Raw genomic sequence first — 20,348 nt, 5'->3', positions numbered from 1 at the left:
ATTTCCTAAAAATATGTCAACATTGAGGGGATATGGAAGACCTGGAGAGGGAAGGGGGGATGGATGTAATCAAAATTCATTGTGTACATGTATGAAAGGCTCAAAAGACAAAAAAAAAAAAAAAATATTTAAAAACTGTCAACATCAATCTCCTGGTATTACAGTCCATCCAGCACTCAGGAGGCAGAGGCAGGTGGATCTCTGTGAGTTTGAGACCAGCCTGGTGTACATACATAATGAGTTCCAGGATAGCCATGATACATAGTGAGACCCTGTCTCAAAAAAACTACAAAATAATAATAATGGGAAAAATTAACTTCTGGAAATGTATTTACTTCCACAAAATACTACAGGATTCTCCTCTGTAGCCTTATTTATAAATGCATATTGGAGTCAGCAAAATGTTCATCAAAATACTACAGGATTCTCCTCTGTAGCCTTATTTATAAATGCATATTGGAGTCAGCAAAATGTTCATCAAAATACTACAGGATTCTCCTCTGTAGCCTTATTTATAAATGCATATTGGAGTCAGCAAAATGTTCATCAACTGAAGGCATAAACTCAGATCACAGCACCACAGCATGCTAGGCAGACGGTCAGTAAGTAATAAAGATGAAGTCCTTAATGTACCACAGCTCTAAGACACAAAAGCATAACGCAGTAGTCTCTAACAGATGACCATCCACACGAAAGGGCAGCGTGTGTGTTCATATATATAACTGATAACAGTGATGTCTCTGGGGAACATCAGATGGCAGAGAGGAAAGAAACTTTAAATTACACACGTATTATCTATTTTTATGTGGGGGGAGAAGGCTCAGTAGGTAAAGCGCTAGCGGTGCTAGTACAGGGACCTGAGTTCGAGCCCCAAGCACCCATGTAAAAGCCAGAGTGGTGACATGTGCTTGTACCATGGCTCTGGGAGGGTGGGGACAGGCAAATCCCTGGGGCTTGCTGGCCAGCCAGCTTAGCTGCAAAGGTGAGCTCCCGGCTCAGTGAAACTGTCTCCAAAAATGTAGGGTAAAACACAGCTGAGTAAGACATGTGAATTCAGCACATGGCAGCCACACGTGTGCACACGCACCTGGATTCACATCCATACATATATCACATTCATACCTGTGTGAACACATACCTACACATAGACCTAAACCACAAATGCACACACACCAAAAAGAGAGAATGCTTTACACTAGAAAACTTCCCTCTTTTAAGCAGCACTCGCCATTCCTAGATAATTGAAGCGAATGTGAAGTCTCATTTACAAGTCTTACAGACTGGATCCACTTATGAGCCGGAAGAGAAGATGGGGGCGGGGCTTACCGCACAGGCCTAGGTTCAACCCCCAGGCCCCAGAGGACAGAACTGACTCCCAAAAGTTGTCCTCTGACCTTCACAATGTGCCATGTATGCAAGCACACACACATACACACAAATAGTAAATAAAATAACATCATTAAATACATTCACTTATAATAAAAAACCACAAGTATAGCTACTAAGAATCGGTTTTCAAGTGACTATTCAGTGTACATAATGGGCTCGTGATTATAATAATAAACAACACAAGTTACTGGATCTCAGACAGGTCACAACAGAAAGAAGTGACCGAAAGCTTGAGAGATACATTAAAGACAGATAGGCAGAGACGGACAAACACAGGTCTTTTCCCTCAGTCCCAGATTAGAAACCTGTCTTAGTTTTCTGTTGCTAAAACAAAATACCTCAGGCTGAATAACTTACAGCAAATAGTTTATTTGGCTCCTAGTTCTGGAGCCCCTGAATCCAAGAACTGCACAGCACTGGCCTGTGGGAAGGTTTTCTTGCCACACCACAGTGTGAAGAGCATCACAGCAAACACACTAGCTGTGTCTCTTTCCCATCAAGCAAAGCCACCAATGCCACGGGGGACCCCAACATCTTAGCTCCATCATAGTCTAATGACCTCCAAAGGCTCCACTCCCAATTCCATTCATGTGAATTTGAGGGTTAAGTCTCCCACACATACTGTTGTGGGGGCACACATCTGAACTACGACAGAACACTTTCCTCTCTACCCCCACAGAGCACTCCAACTCAGAAAATCCACCATCTCACTGCTTGTCTGTCTTCCCTCAGAAACACAGATATCTTCAAGGAAGGCTGAGAGCCTTTCTCTACCCCACAGCATTAGGAATGTTTGTTGAACGAAGACTCAGCAATCTATATAGCCTTTCAGCCTATATAATCACTCAGGAAAACAGGATTGGTGGGGGTGGGTAGTATTTTGAGACAGGATCTCAGGCTAGCCTGGAACTCGATATGCTCCTGCCTCAACTTCCAAAGTACAGGGGTCACAGACACATGCCATTATGTCCAGTTTTATGTGGGACTGTGGATGAAATGCAGGGCTTTGTGAACGGCAGGCAAGCACTATATTGACTGAGCTAAGCCCTAGCCCCTCAACCCGGTTTTTTCTTTTTTCTTTCTTTTTTGTTTTTTGTTTGTTTGTTTGTTTGTTTGTTTTTTGAGACAGGGTTTCTCTGTGTAGCTTTGCGCCTTTCCTGGATCTCGCACTGTAGCCCAGGCTGGCCTCGAAACTCACAGAGATCGGCCTGGCTCTGCCTCCCGAGTGCTGGGATTAAAGGTGTGTGCCGCCGCCACCCAGCCCAAGAATAATTCTTAATGGCAGCAGTTCTCATTAAAAGCTGTTTGGGAGCTCAGTTCTCATTAACATACCATATCTGCATCCATTCTATCCCCAACGTATCCTGAAAGATGTCTGCCAAGTAATTCCAGTGAGATCCTCAAGCTATTCTTCCCCGGTTCTTCTATACAGTCATTACTACACAATACAGCAAAACATCATTACTATATTCAGACAAATGCTTTGGTGAACGTGGAAATCTACTCCCAGCTCTGAAAAAAACATAACTGATTGAAAGCTTTTTTCACTTAGAATATGGGTCTAAGCCATGAACCACATGCTCGGCATGCCCGTCAGTACCAGTAAGCCAAGCAGCACACAGGAGACTGCACACACTGAGCCCGCCGCGCACACTGAGACCACGCACACTGAGCCCGCGCACACTGAGAAGCACCTTTCTTCTTAGAGGGCTGTCCTCCTCAACTGGGAACTCACACATGTGGTGTAATGGGATAAATGGAAAGCAGACAATGAAAACAAACCCCCACTACTTCTTGGCCAGTCTTTGAGCGAAAGATGTACATGAAGGTATAGCTAGAGCTGCAGCTTCAATCCAGATAAAGCCAGCCCAATCTCTCCCTAAGAAGACACGGGTAGAAAAGAAAGCAGCATGCCCCTGCTACTTGCTCTGCATAAAGCAGCATTCCTACTAAAGGCACTAAAGGAGCTCAAGCTCAGGGAGCAGGGGAGTTACTGTGCGTGTACACACACAAGCATGCATGTGTGGGGAGGCCAGGGCAATGTCGGGTATCAGCCCTCAGGTACTGTCCCCCTTTATGCATTTACTGTGCACATGGTTGCATGTGTATGTGCCTCTGGAGGTCAAAGACAACTCTGGGGAATCATTTCCCTTCTCCCACCCAGGGGTGGCATTGAAGTCATCAGAATCCAGGGCAAGCACCTCTACCTACTGAGCTTTCTCACCAGCTCTTCCATCCATCGACCCACCTACCTATCATCCATCCATCTATCTATCATCTACCTACCTATCATCATCCATCTATCTATCATCTACCTATCATCATCCATCTATCTATCATCTACCTACCTACCTATCATCCATCCATCATCTACCTACCTATCATCCATCTATCATCTACCTACCTACCATCCATCCATCTATCATCTACCTACCTATCATCCATCTATCTACCATCTACCTACCTACCTATCATCCATCCATTTATCATCTACCTACCTACCTATCATCCATCCATCCATCTATCATCTACCTACCTATCATCCATCCATCTATCATCTACCTACCTATCATCCATCCATCTATCATCTACCTACCTATCATCCATCTATCTACCATCTACCTACCTACCTATCATCCATCTATCATCTACCTACCTACCTATCATCCATCCATCTATCATCTACCTACCTACCTACCTATCATCCATCCATCCATCTATCATCTACCTACCTATCATCATCCATCTATCTATCATCTACCTATCATCATCCATCTATCTATCATCTACCTATCATCATCCATCTATCTATCATCTACCTATCATCATCCATCTATCTATCATCTACCTACCTACCTATCATCCATCTATCATCTACCTACCTATCATCCATCTATCATCTACCTACCTACCATCCATCCATCTATCATCTACCTACCTATCATCCATCTATCTATCATCTACCTACCTACCTATCATCCATCCATCTATCATCTACCTACCTACCTATCATCCATCCATCCATCTATCATCTACCTACCTATCATCCATCCATCTATCATCTACCTACCTATCATCCATCCATCCATCTATCATCTACCTACCTATCATCCATCCATCTATCATCTACCTACCTATCATCCATCCATCCATCTATCATCTACCTACCTATCATCCATCCATCCATCTATCATCTACCTACCTATCATCCATCCATCTATCATCTACCTACCTATCATCCATCCATCTCTCTATCATCTACCTACCTATCATCATCCATCTATCTATCATCTACCTATCATCATCCATCTATCATCTACCTACCTACCTATCATCCATCCATCCATCATCTACCTACCTATCATCCATCTATCATCTACCTACCTACCATCCATCCATCTATCATCTACCTACCTATCATCCATCTATCTACCATCTACCTACCTACCTATCATCCATCTATCATCTACCTACCTATCATCCATCTATCATCTACCTACCTACCATCCATCCATCTATCATCTACCTACCTATCATCCATCCATCTATCATCTACCTACCTACCTATCATCCATCTATCATCTACCTACCTACCTATCATCCATCCATTTATCATCTACCTACCTACCTACCTATCATCCATCCATCCATCTATCATCTACCTACCTATCATCCATCCATCTATCATCTACCTACCTATCATCCATCCATCATCTACCTACCTATTATCCATCCATCTATCATCTACCTACCTACCTATCATCCATCTATCATCTACCTACCTACCTATCATCCATCTATCATCTACCTACCTACCTATCATCCATCTATCTATCATCTACCTATCATCCATCTATCTATCATCTATCTACCTACCTGTCTGTCTGTCTGTCTTTGAGACAGGATATCTTACTGGCTTATAACTAACTCCTTAGGTAGGCTGGACTGGCTGGCCAGCAAGGTCTAGGAATCTGCTTGTCTCCACTTCCCAGCACTAGAATTACAAACTCAGGCCACCACACCCGTTTTTCCCATTTCTGTGTGTGTGAGAGAGAATTCTGGAGATCTAACTCAGCACTTTACAGACGAAGCCCCCAGTCCAGAGTTTAAGCAGCTGATAAATTACTTTGTTGATGGACAATTCCCTTGAAAGCACAGTAGACAGGCTGCTTTGTTATGCTCTCTGGAACAGTGCTTAGAACTAGGAAGTGAAAGATGAAATGACACCTTTGCTCCACTGGTAATGAGGCTCCAAGGCACATAAACAGCACCACAGATAATGAAGGTGTTTACCTGACCAGATACTAAGACACTACCTGGAAGAAAACACACCAGGAAACCAAACACCAAGGCCAGGCTGCACGCTGGCCTCCTGCACCACATCTGGATGGTGAGCTCAGAAAGGACTCCCAAGGGAGGTCCTGTCACCAGGACGAGTGACACCAGACGGTCCGGAGCACTGCAGAGTGCAGTGAGGGAAACACGATGACAGGCCCGAATAGGGAGAGCGGATATGTCTTCCCTAGCTCAGCTCTGGAATTTCTAGACAAAACAATTTGCTAATGCTGTTTGGTCCATTTTTATAGAAGAACACAGACTTCATTGCAAAAACTGAAAATAATTTTGAAACTGAGCATTTACCAAAAGCGAAAAAAGTTCAGGGTAGGAAAAAAAATGAAAAATCAAATACAAAATCACCCCTAAAATCAAGCAAATTCAGAATTCAGTCACTGGAATTTCTATTTTATTTCTATGTTTGACCTAGAGCCTCGCCATGTAGCCCAGGCTGACCCTGAACTCAAACTCCCCTGCTTCTGCCCCCCCGAGTGCTGGGATTATGGCCATATACCACCATACCTTCCGTGTCCCAATCATCCTGTGATCATTAATACTGACTGTCAATTTGCCAGGCCCTAGAATCACCTAGGAAACAAATCTCAGGGAACACCTGCGAGGACCTGTCTACATTTGGTTAACTGCTGTGGGAAGACCAACTCTGAATGCGGTCGGCACGGCCAGAACCACTGCGTGGGCTCGGGTCTAGATGGGTTAAAAAGGAGAAAGTGGGTAAAGTGCCTGCCACCCAGCCTGAGAACTGAGTTCCATTCCTAGGACCCCCATGGTAGAAGGAGATATCTGACTCTTGAAAATTGTCCTCTGACCTCCACAAGGACACTGTGACACGTGTGTGCTGCTAACACTGCCCTCCAACACAAATAAAGTAACTAAAAATACAATAGGAAGTCTAACTAAAAGTGAGACATAAAGCCAGGCAGTGGTGGCACTCAGGAGGTAAAGAGGCAGGTAGATCTCTGTGAGTTCGAGGCCAGCCTGGTCGGCATAGTGAGTTCCTGGACAGTCAGAACTATGTGAGAGACTACCTCAAATACGTAAACAAACAAATACATAAATCCTGCGAAGCAACACCAAATTTTAAATAGAAGAAAAAACTCACATATTTGCTGAACTTTATACAAGGGACTAAGCAGTATCACAAAGAAAACATTCAAGAATTCACTTTTTTTTTTTTTCAACAAAATGTTTCCGGTTGGTCTCAGACTTACTATGTGGCCAAGGATGAATTTGAATTTCTGATCCTTCTGCCTCCAGCTGAGATTACTGCCACAATGCCCAGTTTTATGAGGTGCCTGGTATGAAAGGCAAGCACCCCTGCCCTATATGTATCCTTTCTTAAGGAAAGAAAACAGGAAGTAGAGCAAGCAAGGAGGCGATGAAATCATAACCCAAAGCAAATGCAAATGCTACTGAGAGAGAGGAGGCCCTAGGACTTGAGAGTTCAAATTAGTGCTCCGCAAACCACGCTTCCATGGCTGGGTAGTGCTCCGCAAACCACGCTTCCATGGCTGGGTAGTGCTCCGCAAACCGTGCAGGTCAGATGGTTCGGTGGGTAAAGGCACCTGCCACCAAGCCCGACTACCAGAACCCACATGACGAAGGAGAGAACCAACTCCCACAAGCTGTCTTCTGACTTCCACATGTGTGCCATAGCATGCACACGAACATGTGTGCACCTACCCACACCAAATAAACATTTTTTTTTTAATTTAAGAAACTTCTAAAATTCAACACAAAGAGAATCCAACTTTAAAACAGACAAAGGATTTGAACAGACATTCCTCCAGAGGTATTCAGATGTAAACGCAAGGAAAGGTTCCCAGCACCTCAGGCATCAAGGGAATCCCAATCAAAACCATAATGTACTGTCACTTCTTCACTATAAACAGAAATCCCCAAGAGTTCTCTAGCAACAGAACAGCATGGGCAAGGCTGTGTGAACCTGGACGCTCAAGTGCTGGCGGACGGAGAGTGGCAGAGCCACCGTGGGACATTGTGGAACAGGAAAAGAGGCAGCCAAAGCATCCGGAAGCCGAGTATGGCTTTTCTGCTGCTGTTTCGATGGATTACTCAACTGCTGTAAACCTCAGCTTCCTGTCATTAAAAATGGAAATCAGGAGGGTGTGGTAGCTCGATTTTTATCCTAGCACTCAGAAGACAGAGGCAGGCAGATCTCCGTGAGTTCAAGATCAGGCTGGGCCACATAGAGAAACCGTGTCTCAAGAGGGGTGGGAGACAGCACCGTCCTTTAAATGATGCCATACAAACTAGTACAATAGAAGTCCATTTGCAAGACTTAGAGCAGTGCTTTGTAAGGGATGAGCATTCAATCTTTGACAGCTATGAACCGTGACAATATGATACATCTGTGTACTGCCCAAGGAAAAGGCTTGGGTCAGAACTCCATGTCCTAGCAAAACTTTAAGGACTGGAGATGTGGCTCAGTCAGAAGACTGCTTGCCCAGCATGCACAAGGCCTTGGATTTGATCCCACCAACACTGAATAAACCCCAAGTGGGGGCACACACGATCCCAGCACTCATGAGAGTGGAGGTGGGTTAATTAGAAGTTCAAGTTGTCCTTGGCCACCTACTGACTGAGTTTGAGCTGGGGATGTAGCTCAGTTGGTAAAGAGCCAACCTTGCTCTTCGTGTGCTCTTTACAAGAGGCCAAGGTTCAGTCCTCAATGCTCCAGAAGCCACGGTAGAGACACACAGAGAGTTTAAAGCCAACCCAGCTACATGAGACACTCCCTGCCTGACAACCAAACTGAACAAAACCGTAAATGAAAGAGCTCCAGCACAAGCAGACTTCCGAGAAGGGGCTGTTTCAATGAAGTTCAACTTCTCTGTCAAAGACTGGCCTATTGTTCCTAGAGAGAGCCCAGCTACTCTTCACTGGGAAAGGCCTGCTACACAATCCATTCTCCATACACAACAGGCCTCTGTGTAGCATGTCTGAGCACCCGTTCAGAACAGACCCAGCCTCAACCCACAAGAAAGACACAATCTGTGAAGTTACCCGGAAGGTAGTCCCCAGGGCTGCTCTCAAACTTTAGTGGCCTCAGAAGCACTTAGGGAATGTGCTTGAAAAACTAGAAACCTGGGCTCCACCCACAGCCAGGCTGACTAGTAAATATTTTAAGCTCGACACTAGTGCACAACTGTTTAAAGAACTACTTGAAGGTAGGCCACAGAAATGTTGTGCGATCACATTCTGATGTGGACAAACACTGACCTCTCTCACAGGGCGAGAGCTGCACACTCTTCCTACTGCTTTGGAAACACACTGGCAACGAAAGAAAATAAGAGAGGGTGGGCCTCTGAGATGGTTCAGTGGGTAAAGGCACCTGCTACCAAGACAGCTAACCCGAGTTTGACGCCCAAGACCCCATGAGGTGGGAGGAGATAACCAATTACCATATATTATCTTCTGGCCTGCACATCTACACCTCAGTACATACACACACACATACACACACACACAACAAGTGAATTCACTTCTCTAAAGAACCCAAGTTTACCAATTTTGCTGTATCAACTCAAATGAGAAATTATTAAGAGTTAAAGTAATATATATTACAGAGTGGCAAAGATTATTCATAAAGCACACCCTACCTTAATTATTTCCTATGAAGTATGGATAGGAGGGCATCTCAAATGTGGCACGTTAAGAAATAACAGCAGACGGTGAGGTGGTTCGGCAGCTGTGGGCACCTGCTGACAAAGTTGTTGACCTGAGCTCCATCCAGGCCCCTCATGGTGGAAGAAAAGAACTGGTACCTCCCTCCAAGGAGTCCTGATTTCTACACGTGCACCACATGGCACACCACCTCTCTCTCTCTCTCTCTCTCTCTCTCTCTCTCTCTCTCTCTCTCAAAAAGTAAATATTTCTTGTTTTGAAAGGAAATAAAACTACAGAGGTTTGGAAGGAGCTCAGCTGGAAGAGTGCTTGCCAAGAATGCACACACAAAAGGTAGAAGCAGAACTTCAAGAGTTCAAAGCCATTCTCCACCACATTGTGGTTTCAAAGCCTGCCTGGGATACAAGAGATTCTGACTCAAAAATGAAAATAGAAATGGTATGCAGGGCTGAGAGCAGGGCACTGTGGACGAGTGTTTGCTGAGCATCGCCAAGGTCCTGACTCAATCCCTAGCCGCACACAGCCTTAGGGTGGTTACATGTGGTTTCCCCTCCTCATCTCAACTTTATGTACTATTGCTACACAACAGCACTACAGCTGTCCATGAATTTAATCGACTCTACCTAGAAGGTTACCCGAACAAGTTACAGACACAGGCAGGAAGTGCAGATACTGACCTCAGCTATCCTGATCAAAGACAGACACCCATGGGCCATGGTCGAGACCCCAGCTCTAGACTTTTCCCCCCTGAAAGATACATCTTAGACATAAACAGATGTGAGTACAAAACTTTAAATTTACTTTTTTTTGCGGGGGGGGGGGGTTGAGATAAAATTTTCCCACATATCCAGGCTAGCTGCAGCCTCCTTCCTGGGATTGGGATTATAAATGATAATATTCCCACAACTGAATGAATTTACACTTTTGTTGCATTTTGGGTTTTGGTGGTTTGTTTTTGTTTTTTATTTTTCGAGACAAGGTTTCTCTGAGTAGCCCTGTCCTGGAACTCACTCTGTAGCCCAGGCTGGCCTCGAATTCACTGAGATCTGCCTGCTTCTGCCTCCAGAGTTCTCCAATTAAAGGCATGTGCCACCCCCCAGAGATTTTTTGGTTTTAGGGATTCATTTGCTTGTTTGTTTGTTTGTTTGTTTTTAAGGTAAGTCTATATGCACTAAAAGGAAATGAGAAAATGTGGTACGGCAGCCATTCAGATGGCCAAAGCCTCAGAAGGCTCCATGAACCACGACTTCAATAAAATTAACAAAAGTATGCCTGTGAGCAAAGAAGGACAAGCAGCGTGAGACCCTGTGACCCCCGCTTCTGAGAACTGGACTTCACCTACAGACCTCAATTTCTCATCTGCAAAGTGCCGGCATGGCCACACCCTCTTCCACACACTCCTCGGAGCTTAGAAAGGAGCAAAAGGGATTAAAATGCTTTCAAAATCACTTTCATTTTTTAAAGCTGGCTGTTGCCATTATGAAGTCACTCATTTATAGCTCTACAAACAGTGGCAACAGCATTTAGAAGGATACATTGTAAACTGATTAAAAAGGGGGATGGGGGATGGGAGCTGATGAGATGGCTCAGTGGGTAAAGGCACCTGCTATCAATACTGATGACCTGAGCTTGATCCTCAGAACCCACATAGTGGAGAGAACTGACTCCTGCAAGTTGTCCCCTGGCCTCAGCACACACACACGCCCGCACGCACGCACGCACACACACACACACACACACACACACACACACGAGCACTAAATAACTATAAAAAAAAATTGTCTTTAAAGATGGGTCTGCAGTCTAAGGAGACAGCTTAGCCAGTAAAATGCTTGGCCTATAAGCACAAGGCTCTAGATCGAATCCCTAGAGCCCACATGGAAAAAGCTGGGCATGATGGTTCACATTTGTGATCCCGACAACTCAGGAGGTAGAGATGGGCAGATCCCTGGGGCTTGCCGCAGGCCAGCCTAGCCGAATCAGTGAGCTCCAGGCCAGTAAGAAACCCTGCTTCAAAAACCAAGGTGGGCAGCTCCTGCAGACTAGCCTGAGGCTGTCTACTGACCTCCACGTGCACGTACCCACCCCATCCCACTAGAGTCATTGTCTTAGGGAGATGACAGCTGTGAAGAGACACCATGACCACGGCAACTCTTATAAAGGAAACATTTCATTACTGTGGCTCGCTACATGTTAGAGGTTCAGTCCATCATCATCATGGCGGGGAGCATGGCAGCATGCAGGTAGGCATCCTGCTGAAGAAATAGCTGAGCGCTGTCAATGCAACAGGAAGTCGACTGACTATCACACTGAGGGAAGCTTGAGAAAAGAGACCTCAAAGCCTGTCCCCATTGTGACACACTTCCTCCAATAAGACCACACCTACCCCAACAAGGCCACACCTCCTAATAGTGCCACTCCCTCTGGGGGCCATTTTCTTTCACCCACACCAACACAGGGGTGCTCGAGAGTAGGGGCCACACCTCGTCATGTCCACAGGAGTCAATTCTTCTAGTTCTATCCAGCTATTACTTGGGCAACTGTTTACATTTTAACTTTGTAATGTCATTGCTGGCAGCATTAAACCAAGTACAGAGCTTTCAACCTGCAAGGTATGCCAGAATCATCGGGCATAGTTGACACTGTGGCTGCCCAGGTCCCATTGATACTGAGCCGACCAAACCTCTGGATGGACAAGAGGAAGTGGAGCCTGGCCAATCATAATTCAGCAAGCTCCCTACATGGGCAAGGCAAATTCTTTACCACTTGCCAGTAAGAGCTTCTTCCTGCCCGGTGCATCAGTCACTGCATGTCAGCCTCCCTACCCTCCATGTATTACCTCATTTCATCCTTACAACTATCATATAAACGGGTGCCCTCTACTGGTCCTCCCCACCCCCATTATTAATTTGTTTATTATTTGTTTATAGGAAAAGACTCTAAAATACAAAGAAACTAGCCCAAAGCAGAGCCAGGATGCACAGCAGAGTTTGAAATTTCTTGCTGTGGTTTTCTAACTTGAGGAAAGAGCTATGTATTCTGATAAGGTCCTATGAAAGACTTTGGTTTTGTTTTACACATTGCATTTAAAAAGACCTAAGGGCAGACAAGATGGCTCGGCTCGTAAAGGCACTTGCCACCAAGCCTGACAACCTGCGTTTGATCCTCCAGGACCTACATGGTGTAAGAAGAGAACACTGACCCCCACAAGTTGTTCTCAGACCTAAAACACATGTGCCAAAAAAAAAAAAAAAAAAAGTAATGCTTAAAAAATTAATAAAATAAAGAACACCTAACAAAAGAGAGGGGGGCTGGAGAGATGGCTCAGGGGTTAAGAGCACTGGCTGTTCTTCCAGGGGTCCTGAGTTCAATTCCCAGCAACCACATGGTGGCTCACAACCATCTGTAATGAGATCTGGCGCCCTCTTCTGGCCTGCAGTCATACATGCTGTATACATAATAATAATAAATAAATCTTAAAAAAAAAAAAAAAAAAAAAAACCCACACAGAGGAGCCGGGCGGTGGTGGCACACACTTGTAATCCCAGCACTCGGGAGGCAGAGGCAGGTGGATCTCTGTGAGTTCGAGGACAGTCTAGTCTACAGAGCGAGTTCCAGGATAGGCTCCAAAGCTACAGAGAAACCCTGTCTCAAAAAACCAGAGAGGGATAGCAAGGCAGCGGTGGCGCACACCTTTAATCCCAGCACTCGGGAGGCAGGGGCAGGCAAATCTCTGAGTTTGAGGCCAGCCTGGTCTACAGAGTGAGTTCTAGGACAGCCAGGGCTACACAGAGAAACTGTCTCAAAAGGAAAAAAATTTTAATTAATTAATTAGTTTTAAAAGATAAATAAAAACAAGATTGTTGGGGCTGATGGCTCCGTCAGAAAGGTACTTGCCACACAAGATTGAGAACCTGAGTTCCATCCCCTAAAAACCCACAGGAAAAGAAGAGGAGGAGACAGGAGGGCCCCTGGGGCAACCAGTCTATCTACTGCAGCAAGCGCCCGGGTTAGTAGAGACTGTCTCAGAACATAAGGTGGCAAGCTACTCAAAGATCCCCGCTGTTGACTTCAGGCCCCCATGGGCACCTGCACACACATGCATGCACACACAAGCAGGTGCACACACATGCATGCACACACAAGCAGGTGCACACACATGCATGCACACACAAGCAGGTGCACACACATGCATGCACACACAAGCAGGTGCACACACATGTATGCACACACAAGCAGGTGCACACACATGCATGCACACACAAGCAGGTGCACACACACACACGCAAAGCAAAACAACAAAAACTGCCTTTAAAAAGCATGGTGAACGCGTGTGAAATTGTCTAGAAATAAATTTAAACTGTTTTGTAAAAAGCATGATGAGCTTCTATGAAACCAGGAGGAGTGTTGGATGTAGTGCAGTGCCAGAACACGTGTGGAGAGCAGGCGGCTATGGGTCTGATGCTGACCACCAAGTGATAAACTAGGAGAGGACAAATGATACAGATGTGTCTGCACACACCTAATGCAGGCAGCCCTGATTCAGGGGACAGTCTCCCCTCCCAGACCGCGAGCCCCTGGTATGCTGGATCATGTATGTCTTTGTAACTGGACCTCTTGGGAGTTGGCACCCCACTCATGAAAGAATTCAATAAAAAAAATCTAATCTGAATCTAAAGAAAGCCTGCTGACTTTAGAAGTGAGCTGTTCGTAGAAGAGAAACATTTAAATCACCCTGCTTCAGGAGGAAAACTATTTTCAGAGTTGACGTTGTGGGGAACAAAGCCTGTCCTAAACAAAGAGGTTCACCTGCAATCGGAGGCTGGAGAACAAAACGCTGCAGATGTCAGGTGAGACAGTGGCCCACGGGGCCTCCAGGGTTCTTCCCCAGCTCGAATCCTATCACCGGGGGGGGTGTCTAATTTATTATGTGTACGGGTGCTTTTGCCTACAGACATGTCTATGCACCACTTGAGTGCCTGGTGCCCTTGGAGACCAGAAGTGGCAGCCAGATTCCCCGGAACAGGAATAACAAGACAACTATGAGCCGCCATGTGGGGCTAGAAATTGAACCCAGGTCTCTGAAGTGCCGCCAGGACTCTAAGCACTAAGCCACCTCTCCAGCTCCATGACACATTTCCTTATTACTTCACACAATTAACAGTTCCCGCTAGTATACAAGTCACATGGGTCACAACAGCCAACATCACAGAATGTTCTCAAACTCCCTCTATCCAAGGACCCAAGAAGAGTACATGTGCAGGAGGGAAGCAGAGTGAGGGGAAGCCGAGGAATAAAACCAGAAACAGCAAGGACTGAAGAGACTTCCGCAGGAAGAGGCCAGCCGTCAACAAGGTGCTGTATCAGAAACACCCCATCTCAGTCCTGTGGGACCCACGAGCAGTGACGGGATATGAGGTCATGCAAATGGGGGAGAAATATCATCAGGTGCGGCCGCTAGAACATCAGTACAGCCCTGGGGTGGGAGGAGCCACTTAGAAAGTATCAGTAAGCACCGGGCGGTGGTGGCGCACAACTTTAATCCCAGCACTCGGGAGGCAGAGCCAGGAGGATCTCTGTGAGTTCGAGGCCAGCCTGGGCTACCAAGTGAGTTCCAGGAATGGTGCAAAGCTACACAAGGAAACCTGAAAAACCAAAAAACAAAAAAAAAAAAGAAAATATCAGTAAGCCCTAGTGCTTTACAGATCAGCTAATCACACACATACACTCACACACACATTCTCATACTCACACACATACACTCACGCACTTACTCACACATAACACTCACATACACACACACACACACATGTACGCATGCCTTATGGATGATGCTCTGCTAGGCACCAAGTGAAGAAAGCATGGCTCACTTTTGACAACTAGATTTTACAAGTCAAGAGCTGCATCATCTGTGATTTCTTCTTTGTCTAGTTTTTGTTTTAATTAAAACTGGACCTTTCTCTTAGTTTCAAAAAATAAAATCTCTAATTGGTTCTGATTTTAAACCTGTTTTACCATTATCTACCATTTAGCTTGGGAACCAGACTGGCACTTATCACAACTGACAGCCATTGAAACTCAACTCTGGGACTGATGCTTACCCGTAGTGGCTACATTTACAATAGTACTGAACAATAAAAGTATTGTTTATTTAAAAGCTGATTTTAGGACCCTTAAAATGGATCAGTGGGTAAAGACACTTGCCTAAATTCAATCCCTAGAAGACACAGGGTGGCAGGATAGATCGGACACTCAAAAATTATCCTCTGAGCCAGGTATAGTGGTGTATGTCTTTAATCCCTGCATTGGACAGGCAGAGGGAGGAAGATCTGTGAGTATGAGGACAGTCTGGTCTACAGAGTGAGTTCCAGGACAGCCAAGGCAACACAGAGAAACCCTGTGTGTGTGTGTGTGTGGGGGGGGGGGGGGGGGGTAGTTGTCCTCATCAGATCTTCTCTACATATCATGTACCTGACACACATACACACACTAATAAATAAATATGTCAATAAATAAATGTAATAGAAATTGATTTAAAGTAGATTACTAAGAATGACAAATCAAAAACGTAAATTATCTATCCAAATTTCTAAACCAAGACATTGAGCTGCTCAAGAAAATAACATTAACAGAAGATTGGGGGGGGGGGGGTTTTCAATCTAAAACCAAACAAAAGGAAACACATTTGAATGACAATCCCAATGTCCTGACTGATCATTCCTCACCATCCACGTAAACTAGTTTAAGAATCTGAATCTTGCTCTATAAACAGCAAATTCCCACTGTCTGTGCCACACTTCAGAGAGCCCATCACAGTTGTTACTGAGGGAAGCAAACTAAGCTGTAGCGTTTTGCTTGCTGTCCATACAAAAAGAAATGCTGGGGACAGAGAGAGGGCTCGGTGGGAAAAGGCACTTGCTGCCAAGCCTGAGGACCAGAGGGACCCACACAGCAGAAGGAAACCTATTCCTACAAGCTGTCCTCTGACTGCTTCATGCCTGCTGTGTGCTGCACATGCACACTCACACACACTCACACATACATGCACAGACAAATAAACAAATACATGTCAACAAAATTAAAAACTTGAAGGCTGGGATGTAGCTCATTGACAGAGCACTTGTCTAGTACACACAAGACCCTGGGGTCAATTCCCAGCACTGTAAATAAATAAGCTAATTCATTAAAACTTCAAAGATTTAAACCAGTTAGTGTTCTGGTTTGCCTTTTGTTGTGACAAACACACTGAATAAAAGCAACTTAGGGGAGGAAAGGGTGTATTTGAGTGTACCTCCAGTTCACAATCCATTATTGAAATCAAGGCAGCAACTTCAGCAGGAACTCCAGGCAGAACCCATGACAACTGCTGCTTGCTGGCTTGCTCTCTGATTTGCTCAGCTAGCTCTCTTTTTCTTTCCTTTTCTTTTTTTTTTTTTAATATTAAAAACTTTATTTAAAAAAAATGCCTTCACTACAGTTTTAAAGTTTGAAAAGGCTCTTTTTAAAAATCATAACCCCAAAAAGTTAATGAACATATACAGAAGAACAAACTCATTTTAACACTGAGTAAAAGCTGTATCTATAGGCATTCCTCCAACTTTTAAGGGGTGGTGCCATCCTAAGGCAGTTGGTATCAAGGCTGTCTTAATCACCCAGATTTACAGCTTCATGCCTCCACTTAGGCTGGAAGGAAAAGAGAAAGTCCAACAAAAGAGCAAGTGTTCCCAACTAACATCATGGTTAGAGCCCCAGAGTGTGCACTTGAAATGATGCTGCATCTTTCACTCACTGCTTCCCTCACAGGCACTTCTGTGGTTCTCCACTTTTTTGAGGGAAGGAGGGAAGTGGGTATGGGAGAATCCAGACTGTCTTCAAACAGCGTATGGCATTGGGACATAACCGCCGCCATTCAAGATCACTGATTCATAAGAGAGCGCATGAAGAAATGTGTCCCGAATCCATAAGAGGCAAGGAATAAATTCAAAGAAGTCAGGCATGAATCTGACTAACTTCAAAGACATCAGGTAGGGACAGCGCAGCCTGTCCCATAACTCATAACACTGGGGTACCATCTTGCCAGGTAAGGTGTTCCTCTGATTTTGACATTGAGCCAGAATTCAGAATTCTACAAACACATTTTCATTAGCATAAATTGGCACACAAAGCACAAGGAGTCCTCAAAGCAAGACAGAGTTTCATGGCTTCGGATCAAAAAGCAGGAGAAAACAGAAAACAGACTACGTCAGCTAGCTTTCTTACACAGTCCAGACCTACCTGACTAGGAACAATGCCGCCCACAGTAGGCTGGGCACTCCCACATCAACCACCAATCAAGACAATCTCTTACAGACATGGCCACAGGCCAGTGTGATCTGGGAAACTCCTGGGCCATGGCTCCCTCTTCCCCGGTGAAAGGAGGTTGTGTCAAGTTGACAATAAAAACTAGCAGTTACATGCTACCCATAATAAACATGACTTTCAGAAACTGAAATTTGAGTAACTGCAACAAGGGTGCAATTAGCCAACTTTACAAAGATGAATGAACAAATAGCTCATTAAAACTTAAATCTGTCTTAGCAAGTAAAAAAGATAGTAATATTCAGCTCTCTGGGCGCTGTGTTATTTTCCCTATCTCTGGGTCTCTGCATCAATGTTGCTACTCCATGGATAAGCAACCCTACTCCTCTGTTTCTGATCCCTCACACGAAGAGTTCCATAAGTGTCATGAATAACAATAAAAATAATAATCTCTAAGGCCAGAATTGATACTAACTAGGCCGTGTTACCTGAATCTGGTGCAAGGTACGGGTAGCATGCAACTGCATCACTCTTGACTCTCCCGCATCACCGCCTCCCAAAGGACTAGAGCATCCAAAGCACTCATTGCCACATCACAAATTAAAGTATCAGGTTTAAAGAACTCACAGGTTCCACCATTAGGTCAGTGTTTCATGGACGAATCCCCTAACAGAAATCCACTCGGAAGCGACACCACATGCTTTAAGGCTCCACCTAATTATTCTTTTAATTTAAGAAATAAACACAACTATTTTTAAAATCTATATATATATATATATATATATATATATATATATATATATATATATATATTATGTAATGAGTTTGACTTTGGAAAACCCCACACTCATCCAAGCAACTCATAAAATGGAAAGCAGGATTCAATCTGCTCCATTGTACCCAACCAGACTAACGTGCAAGATCACACACTCATCTTCGTCAGAGCGGCTCTGCCAATACCAAAGAACAACAAAGGCAAGTTGAGGAGGCTGCACAGGCTTAACTCAGCACTTGTCCGCTTTTCCCAGCTTCGCAAAGACCCTCGCAGCGGGGCCCTCCTGGGGACCAAGGGGACCTTCCGCATCTCGCGGGGGCCCCCGGCTGCTCCGCTTTTGTCTGGCCCAGGCTGGGAGCCCCGGCCGCCGGGCCTGCCTCCCCGACAACCCCTTCTTCCCTCTGAATCTTTCTCCACACCCATCACTCGCCGATGACTAGTTGTAGTGGGGTTTCTTCTCCTGGAGCCCCTTCCCGCTCTATGCAATCTCGGTTCCTTTCAAAGAGACCCCGGATTGCTTTAGCGTCTCCCAAGCCGGGCAGGGGAGACTCCAGGTCAGGAAGGGGCCCGGGGTGGGGTCTGAAAGAGACAGGCACACAAAGCCAGGCTTGACCCCACAGCCGCCCCACCTCCCCTCTGCAAAGCAGCCTGCGGTCAGGATTGGACCAGGCAGCCGCTCATCCTGGGTCCTCACCCCGATCCCATCCCAGGGCCGCCCCCTCCCCCAAAAGTGCACCCCAGAGCGGCTGACAGCGCCGGACACCGTCCCCACCCGGACCCTGCGCCCGCCGCCGCCCGGAAAAGGAGCAGGGCCCTCGGGTGGACTCCAGTCTGAACATTCTTCATCTTTAACCCGGTACTTACAGCTCTATTATTCACTACTGTTGCGGGTGCGGACCGGACAGCCGCCGCCTTCTCCTCCACCCCAATGGTTAAGCGCTTGGTGCGGGGATTAAAAAAAAAAAAAAAAAAAAAAAAGTGAGAAGCCAACTGCGCCTGCGCAGTGCGGCCTTACTGTGTTTCCCCTTACCGCCACCAGCTCAACTGAACCATAGAGACTGCAAACTCAGCCCAGAGAGGTGGCTTCCTCTCTATGGTAACGCACGGCGCACTGGCGGCCCCAGGCTCCTTGGCCCCACTGGGGGGGGGGGGGGGGGGAATGATGTTAATTGACCCTAATGGCGACCCGTAGCGTAAAGGTGCTTTAATGAAAAAGGTGACCAAGGAGTATTTAAGGAGTATTTAGGGCCCTTGGGGAGTGGAAACAAAACTCAAGCAAGACTAGGAGAAGGCTGTGTGATAAAAGAGCTAGAGAGGAATCTGGAGAGCGTGGACAAGTCTTCCGGCCGGAACTTCCTTTGATCGTCCGGGTGTTTGATAGTAAAGCAAACAGTCTTTCACTTCTGGGTTATGGGTGCCCGCTATTCATCGGACGAGTTCGGTGAAGAAGATTGACCCCCACGACTTCCCGTAGCTGGCAGCGCGTTTCGGTTCGCTTTTCTGAGCATGCGGGCGAGTGCCGCTCCCGGAAGCACAGCTTTTAAACCGTCCTCGCGCTTTGGCCAGCCGAGCCGCGAGTCGGAGGCTTCGGCCGCTCCAGGGAACGCGTGTCTGTTTCTTTCCTAAGATTTTTCACTACAGCGCTGCCTCGCCCTCCCGCATAGCCCTCAAAATGTGTGTGAACGTTCGGGTTATGCAAATTACAGCGCTGCCTTCGGGGAGCCTGAGGACGCTCAGTCTTGCCGCCCTGACGCCCGTGTGCTCCCCCAACAACTTGGCTTTGAAAGCTGCTGTATTGAAGTTGTACACTGGTGAAAATTACTTAAGATGTCGATTGACTTCCTCCATCGCGAAGGGGTGTTTGAGGGGACTCTTCTGGGCAGGGATG

At 45.8% G+C, this 20,348-nt stretch overlaps 1 protein-coding gene across 42 annotated transcripts in view; it reads right to left on the bottom strand.

The window, feature by feature from the left end:
• Clasp1 (cytoplasmic linker associated protein 1) overlaps positions 1 to 19,413 on the bottom strand; it is a 226,928-nt gene extending 207,515 nt beyond the window's left edge. For 39 of the 42 annotated variants that reach the window (XM_036202589.1, XM_036202602.1, XM_036202591.1 and 36 more), the window contains exon 1: positions 19,325 to 19,405. The gene's annotated coding sequence lies outside the window, so the exon portion shown is untranslated. Of the gene's footprint in view, positions 1 to 19,324 lie in introns of all 42 variants that reach the window. The other 3 variants (XM_036202616.1, XM_036202603.1, XM_036202617.1) reach the window with 1 other exon arrangement.
• Positions 19,414 to 20,348: the final 935 nt, after the last annotated feature.

Source organism: Onychomys torridus, chromosome 11 (genome assembly GCF_903995425.1).
Source record: "Onychomys torridus chromosome 11, mOncTor1.1, whole genome shotgun sequence".
NCBI lineage: Eukaryota > Metazoa > Chordata > Mammalia > Rodentia > Cricetidae > Onychomys > Onychomys torridus.
This window is presented reverse-complemented; position numbering and strand designations above follow the sequence as displayed.